Raw genomic sequence first — 8,538 nt, forward strand, 5'->3', positions numbered from 1 at the left:
AACAATTTAGTGCTTGGATTCGGTGGGTAAATGTTTTTTGGGTTTGAAAATGCAAATATTGTTAAAAACCGAGGACTGAGAGTGCATTTTCGGTGAATACTCACGATGTTTGACCTTATCGCGAGATAGGCTGACCCTATATATAAGGGAAACCTAAAATCTCTTTTACTATTCACCAAAAGATTTTAACTTTTCACTCTCTTCTCTCTCTCTAATCTTCAAACACAAACCCAGATTTTCTTCAAATCTTCAAAGCATCCGGTCCTCAATATTACAATTATGCCGTTGAATCCAGTGTATCCACCTTCGGGTCATAACAACTTTTGTACTCTAGCGCTACCTAAAGCTAAGGGTGACAGGGTTTTTACTCCTATGGTCAAGGGGCTCAGGCAATCGCCCCTTTCATATGCCATCACCGCAGATCCAGCAATCTACTACTAGTGGATCTTAGATTTCTAGGCATTCGCCAAAATTGCTGATGATTCTATGTCCTTCACCACGAAAGTTGCCAGACAAGAATTAACTATCACAGAGGAGGATATTAGAAGGGTGCTAAAGATAGACGACCAGTCTGATTACAAATATGAGAGAGGAAATAAGAAGATGTTGGAAGAATTCGTTACACAAATGGGGTATGATACGGAATGGAAAAGTTTAGAGAAGAGCCATCTGTCACCGTATTGGAGATTCCTCTTCCACATCATTACACACTGCTTCACAGATATTCGAGGCGGTTTTGACAGCATGAGCACAGATTGGGTTCGATTCATGTACGCACTGACCAACAAAGAGAAGTTTAATTACTCACGACGTATATTCTTGTGCATGCTCGCAAATATCAAGAGTGGGGCCACATGGTTGATGTACCCAAGATTTGTGCAGTTATTATTGGATGATATGATCCCAGACATTCAACGGCCGGGAGACAAGAAGGCAAAAGACAAGAAGTCATACCCCGAGCCATTTCACGTTCACGAGATCAAGATGTCAGTATTTTGCGTGCTGTTGAGCACCAAGGGCAGAGGTCATCAACACATTGGACCACGACCTGGGCCCAAGTTTGGATTGTTTGAAGACACAGAGCCTGCTGGGGATGAGGCATCTGAAGAAGAAGAAGGTGATGCAGAACTGGTAGCTGAAGGAGGTCAAGATTCGTCCGATTAGCCGGCCGAAGATAGAACAAAGGCCAAACACGATTTGAAGAGAAAGATAGCACAAAAGGGCAAAGCAATAGAGCTTGAGGAGGAGGAGAAAGACCAGCCGCCCCTAAAACGTTTGAGGAGACATGGAGACTCCCAGAAGTCAACCAAGTCTCATGTCACGTCTCCCTCACAAGACAAGCCCACAGACCAACAAAAAATTACCAAAGAAGCCCTAGATCAAGCCCTCAAATCCTTAGATGTGACCAAAATACAAATCCCTGCCCTCAAACCAACTAAAACCAGAAAGAAATCCAAAGCCAAGAAAACCAAAACCCTACTCCATGACTCACCTGATTCCTCACCTGAACCCTCACCTACAGACCAACCAATTCCAACTTTGCTACCCCAAATACCTTCCTCACCACACTTACCACCTCAACAACAACCTCACCCTGAACCTACCCAAGCCTCAACACCACCTTCACAGCCAACATCATCCATATTCACTTCCTCAGTTTTCAGCTCCCCAATTCAAACTACAAGCATATGGAGCAAAACCGTCCTTACTTCACCTACCCAAGCCATCACCCTACCCCTGCCAACCACCTCACCACCCATAACAACCACAACCCCACCATCCACCATTATCTCTCCCAAACCGATCTCACGAGGGATGTCTGCGACACCTCCAGTATACGCTGATCCTATCCTAGATAGGATCGTCGCACTGGAGGAATCAAACGCCAAAAAGGCAAAACGAGAGATTGCCCTCCTCAAGCTTATCAAGGAGATGAAGCAAAGGGCTCTAGAGGACGAAAAGGAGAAGGCGGCCCTAAAGGAAAGGATACGGGTGTTGGAAGAGCAAAAAGCAGCAAGTGATGAAGTTGCTGAAAATCAACGGTTATTGACCAATACCTTCCACACCCGCATCCAAAATCTTCAAACTTTGATGAATCATGAGACGTCCGAGAATGCTAATCTGAGAGCCGATCACGCTAGACTTGGAGATCGATTGGGCACACTTGAAAGAAATTTACCAAGTGCTAGTGCTCTCAGAACAAGCATTAACAAGAAAATTGAAGATGCCACAAGAAGGTGGGATGTTGAGAAGGAAGCTACAAACTCACGAGTTGCTGATTTGGAAAATCAACTCCCTTCCCCCACCTCTCTTGAATTGCTCAGATCAGACATGGAAGCCATCAAGGAAAGATTAAAAGATCAAGAGCGTCTGAATGAGCTACAGCTCAAAACAAATGAAGAGATGGTGAGCAAATACCAAGCGGCCTCAGACCTGATGGGCATTCAGGAAGACGAATTTCATGGTCTGGAGGATAGGCTTGATGCTGTTTTTAGAACTTGGAGAAGGTCTGGTGAGACTTCTCAAGTTGGTGGATCGCAACCAGCCGCAGGTCCTTCTGTGGCCATGCGAGGAGTATCGGTTGCTATGTCAGAGGGAGAGGCGACTGTTGGTCGGTTAGTACAACAGGGCGGCCAATCTAGCGGCGCTGGTGGTGGATATGATGGAGACGAAGAGGATGATGGAGACGAAGAAGATGATGATGATGAAGAAGATGACGACATCGATGACGTACATGACAGTTTTGATGATGATGATGACGACGGTGGCAATGGTGGTGTAGGAGATGGAGGAGCAGGGACGGTAGGAGGTGGAGGTGGAACTAACACTCAATCACCTCCGCAATCTCAACATGATACTCAAGACCCTGCTAACACCGGCTCAGCCAGTAAAGTCAGAGAGGATGATTCGATACTTGACAGCTTATACAAAGATCTCATCTCTCCGACAGACAATACAGGTGTAATCGTTGACTTTATTAATGCAGGTATAAGTTTTGAGGAGTTCATAGAGGGAACTGAAAAGGAAATGGCGGTGAATGAACAAGAAGATGACATCAATTACTCACCAAATCCAGATACTCCTCCTGCTCAAGCTTCGGAGGCTCCTGCAACAGCTCCTGTCCCTGCACCACCACCAAAGAAGAAGCGTAAGACACATATCGTCACGGACTGTGCGTCTGCCCGCGTGCTTAACTATCCATATCACGATGACTCACTGATCGTATATGCTAGATATGATCAAAGAAATAAGGTTTGGGCCATCAGACGCTACAGCGGGGATCTGATTTATCTTAATCATCACGAGTTGAAGACTCTACCTGAGCTTGATCTAAATTACTTTCAGAAAGCTTTAGGTCCTGGTGCTACTGGGAGTACGCTGGAAAGTTGGGTCTCGACTTACCTGCAGCGTCAATCGAAAGTCAACTACAAGGACTTCGAGCCAAATAAGGGTCGCAGATACCGAAACCCAAGAGAGATAGACCCGGCTACCGGAGAGCCTCGCAAGATGTGGAGATACAAGGCGCCCAAAGAACGTCACGAGATCTATCATGGCGAGCCTTATCTTCCCAACACTCTCCGAGATTTCATTGCTTGGGAATTTGATAACAAAACCGGCGAGGCCATTATTCACTGCCGTGGTATGCACGAGATCAGAGTGTTTGACGAGCATGAGCTTATGGGACTCCACATTGAAGATGTGAAGAAGCTCTACAAGAAGCCGCTGGGAATTGTCGAGGATATAGGCCGTCAGAATACCGACCGGATAGTGGAAGCCTTCAACAAGTTCGTGCATAGACTTGTTGAACTTCCACTGACCGAGGACGAATGCCTGATTTACGACACCGACGGGTTTCAATACTAAAGACTAGAGGGAGATTGTTAGTCTCATTTTGTATATTTAGTCTTTTGTATTGTTTAAGTTATATGTTTGGGCCTACGGGTCATTTTGTATATTGTTGGGCCACGGTCCATTGTAAAGAAGCCCATTGGGCAATTGACATATCATACTTCTCATGCATGCTTCCCTATAAATAGGGAGCATGCCATGAGAAGCAAGGTGGTTGGTTTTTGAAGTTTGATATACGTAAGAAAATCTCTTGCAAGATCTCTATTACTTTCTCTCTCTCTAACCTCTCCTTTCCTTAACCGAAAATAAACTCAAGATCCGAGACCTCTTGGTTGCTTAGTGTGATTTCCGCTAGCACTAAGTTAGGTTGATCCAAAGACGTTGTTTGATCCACCCGACTTGGGACCTACAACTAGTTTTTCGTTTATGTGCAATTCCTAAATACGATTTTTGGTTTCTTATATCTTGGTATGATAGGGCAGATATTCCTCTGTTTTGTGTGAGTTTCTTGTTTATATTCCAATATTCGACGAGTAATTGTTTTGTATCTTAAGTTTATTTTAAAATCAAAAAACGAAAAAGAATTCTGCTATTGAAAGTGGTCCCAGACTCCGGAGATCAGCTATTTTTTTCCTTTTTAAGTTAACGAATGTGATTGATGTATATAAAAGGAAACTTGCGCGATGTTGAGGTGAGACATCCAACTAAAATTTTACGTGCTACAATGTTAATTTGATCGGTATTCCATAACGGTGATGGCATAGTACTAAGAAACTCAACGTGTGCGTTAGCGGTTCCTCTTAAGGAACTCAACACCATCAAGTTGATGAGTCCTCTCCTTGGCCCATAGGGCCTATGACTGATGCGATTGAAACGTGCATATAAATAGAAACATAACATAAACTAGGTTTTAAAAGTGGAAACATCAAAAGTACGTTTCACACAAGGGCAAGTGTACCGTCGTGTGGTAGTACGATAGTAAGTTGGAATACGAACTTGAGGACACATTGTGGCTGCTCTTGTTACTAAACCTTTGTTGAGTCTTGGCTAATTAATAATACTTTGAATTAAACCAAATTATTTAAAACGATTAAAACTTATTGACTGCTTATCTACCTATATTCTAAATAAAATAAAATAAATGTGGACACTTGTCATATTTTGGTTAATTCTCATAACTTTTTCCCTCCAAAACTAATGTACCCCAATATATATGTAATAAATCAATAATTATTCACTTTCCTTTTACACTATATTTATACAATATCTGTATATTTTTATAAATATAAATATTAACATATTATTTTACTACATATTTCAAAATACTTGGTGAATTTCAAAAATCAACAACAAATCATGTTTCTCAAATGAAAATTGTTTCGGGTTTTTTATGGAACTTAAATTTGATATTATGGGTCAAAAGTTGGTAAATAGATTATTTGGTACAAGTTAACTACATTCAGGTCAAAATTTGTTACGAGTCAAAAATGAAAATTTTGAGTATTGTTAAAAGTTTGAGAATGCAAAATAGATTTATCGTCAAATTTGTTATGGGTTCAAAGTGTTGACTTTAAAATGTAAAAAATATGAAAGTTAGAATTTTAAACATGATTCAGGTTTCAAATTTATTCTTAAGGGCATTTTTTAAAATAATTAAAAGGTTCGGGATTTGACAAACTGACTATTTTTCCCTCAACTATTAAAATGTAAGAAAAGATTGCGAACACTTTCGACATACCATATTAATGCTTCTAACTTTTATCAATTTTAAAATATTTATGTCAACAATAATTTTTTCCTTCAATGGTGATCAGAACGTTTTATGGGAAGCATATCATGGAAAACTATGCTCAAATGAAACAAAATATTCACAAAATTAGAAGGGTTAACATGTTATTTTTTATGTTGTCATTATGACAAAGTCGAGAAGCCCTCTGAAACTTATCAAAATCTTTTTCATGGTGTAGCTCAGAAAAACATAGTTATTGAATAACGTCCATTGTTACAATTTAATGTTCTACTTTCCTTTAATGAGTGGTAAATTGATAAATAAATCAATAAAGGTAATGCTCATTTTGTATTTAGACTGAGCGGTTAGAACTACTATCGTATGAGAAGCTTTATTTCCGAAATTGGTTCATAACCAAAAGTCTTTTAATTATACGTATATGGCACCGAGAATGAATTTTTCAATTGAAAGAAATATTCTCGGGTACGTTTTTGCACGAGCATTATTTTATTAAGTTCATTTAAAAAAATAATTTGTGATATAAATAAAATCAATTTATGTACACATTGTATATATACAAGCATAGATGTAATGCATTTTTTTTCATATACACTATGTAATTATTTGTTTTACTTATAATATTATAATTTGAATTATCCCGTGTGTGACACGGGTTCTAAAACTAGTAACTAGATATAAACAAACTAAAAATAGAAGGCTTAGGAACTAAACGATCTTAAAACGGTCAACGAATCTTTGATGCTAATGAACATACTAAACCCGGTTCTAAAGATAAACTAACTAAAAATAACTAAGGGCAGTTAGTCTCACTTATAACAACCCCTGATCAATCATAATTCATAAAGAGTAGAATATAAATACCGGTGAACTTCTAGCGTACTCTATTGATAAATCACATGGTCAGTCTCATTATCACAAATCCATCTAAGGTTCGGAATCGTAGCAAAACTTAGGGACTAAGGTAATTAAAGCTTATTGATGATATATCTCAGCTTAAAAGTTTACTTAAATCAAATCCAAAAGAACCGATTGAGGTCTTGCAACGGTTAACTTAAGCCGGCTAACAAACAAGATAAGTTAACTCCAATTATCGTGATAAGACTAAAAAGAGATGAACTATTTAGATTGATAAACCTAATATACTCAACCCAGTGGTTGTACGGGCCATAAATCAACCTAGAACATTGAGTGATTGGTTAAATGTGTAGTCTTAACCTACCCGATGCTAAATCAAGCAATATAAGACTACACGGGATTCAAACCAATCAAGAACAATCAAGCTCAGCAGTATTTCATAAGATATAATAAAAGATGGAGTTTCAATATCTTAATAGAAGTATGCATAGATATACTTGAGAAAACAAGTTTATTTAGATTGCAAGGGAAATATCATATGTTAGATGGAGATATAACTAATATAACTATCTGCAGGTACAAGACATCTCATTTGCTGTGACCGTTGTAGTTCTTAAACTCTCATCGTAACTCACATCAAGAAGTTGCACTACGAATTCTAAAGGGTATCAAAGAAGTTTCTGAAGAAAAATTATTCTACAAAAATCAAGGTCATATATATAAAGATGCAAATTATAATGGCTGTCCTTTTATTAAATAAGCAACTTTGGGATTCCTTGTCTAGAGGTAATTTGGTGTTTCCGAAAGTAAACAAAATGCGGTAAAAAGGTAGGACACAAGGATTGCAATTTTAAAGACAAAGCGACTCTCCCGAGCTAAACAATGCGAATTGAAAACATTTTTAAAAAAATAAATAGTGAATTTAAAGTTGATTCAAATAAAGAGTGAACCTTTAGGGGAAGTTAGTTAACATATACTAATGGTTGTATATCACATCATTAGCTTAGCTATCTTAGCAGGCGGCTCCAAACGTTAACCTTCTACAATTACTGCATAGTAAGTAAAAAAAAATATCATATATACTTAAACTGTTTGTGAACATTGTAGTTTTTAGTGATGAAAATGGAATATTGATAAGAATACATGCTATGGGCTGTATAGGGGGCGGTGCTGGGGGAACACTGGTGGGGTCACCCTACTTTTCACTCTCTTTCTCATACACACATACATATATATGTATATAGATATAATGGGGTGGTAAAGGGGTTTCGAACCATAGCAGGCACTGGCGGATCTTTATTCGGGCCGAACTGGGCCGCGGCCCCATCACATTTTTCGCTCGGTAGTGCCTTTTTTTCGAAAAAAATCAAGAAAATATATACATATATTGTGTCCGGCCCAGCCAAGTTATTTGAGTCCGGCCCATCCATATTATTTGAGTCCGGGCCAGGCTCGAATTTTATAAATGTAAAGTTTGTATAAAGTCGAAGATCATAAATCGTTTCCGAAATAAACGTAAAGATAAAGAAAAGAAGGCTATGAAATAAAACTCCATAAGACCAACCACAACCCAAATAAACTTTATAAAAAAATAAACATTAATCCCAAAATCCAACCCTAACATATGTTTGAACACAACAACAAATGGAGGTTCCATTGTGCAATGGCCGTTGTGTGAAATACTGACTTATGAGGTTCGGCACAGAAGTCAAAACATAAGCTAAGAAGCAAGCAAGTGATTTGATGAAATCGTTTGGATGTGAAATCGATTGATTGATTGAGCACTACCATTGTCTGCTGAAACCTGAGGTTCAGAACTGACTCGTGTGGAAGTGAAATCGATTAATCGAAACAGTCAACGGAAGCAAGCAGAGACCAGGTTCGGTAATTAGCATTTCACCATTTTGTATTTCTTTCAATTTGGTATGTTAGGGTTTGGAATTATTGTTTGACCCAACCCGAACCGGAATGCCAACCCAATACTTAGAAGTAGGGAAAAAATATTTGATTGTCCTGACTTTCGGCCCATCCATACTAAATGCTCAAAATCCGCCACTGATAGCAGGACAACATAATGGAGAGGA

This window comes from Bidens hawaiensis, unplaced genomic scaffold (genome assembly GCF_021521415.1).
Source record: "Bidens hawaiensis isolate Kalapana, Puna unplaced genomic scaffold, B.hawaiensis_p1.1 tig00020231_1, whole genome shotgun sequence".
Classification (NCBI taxonomy): domain Eukaryota; kingdom Viridiplantae; phylum Streptophyta; class Magnoliopsida; order Asterales; family Asteraceae; genus Bidens; species Bidens hawaiensis.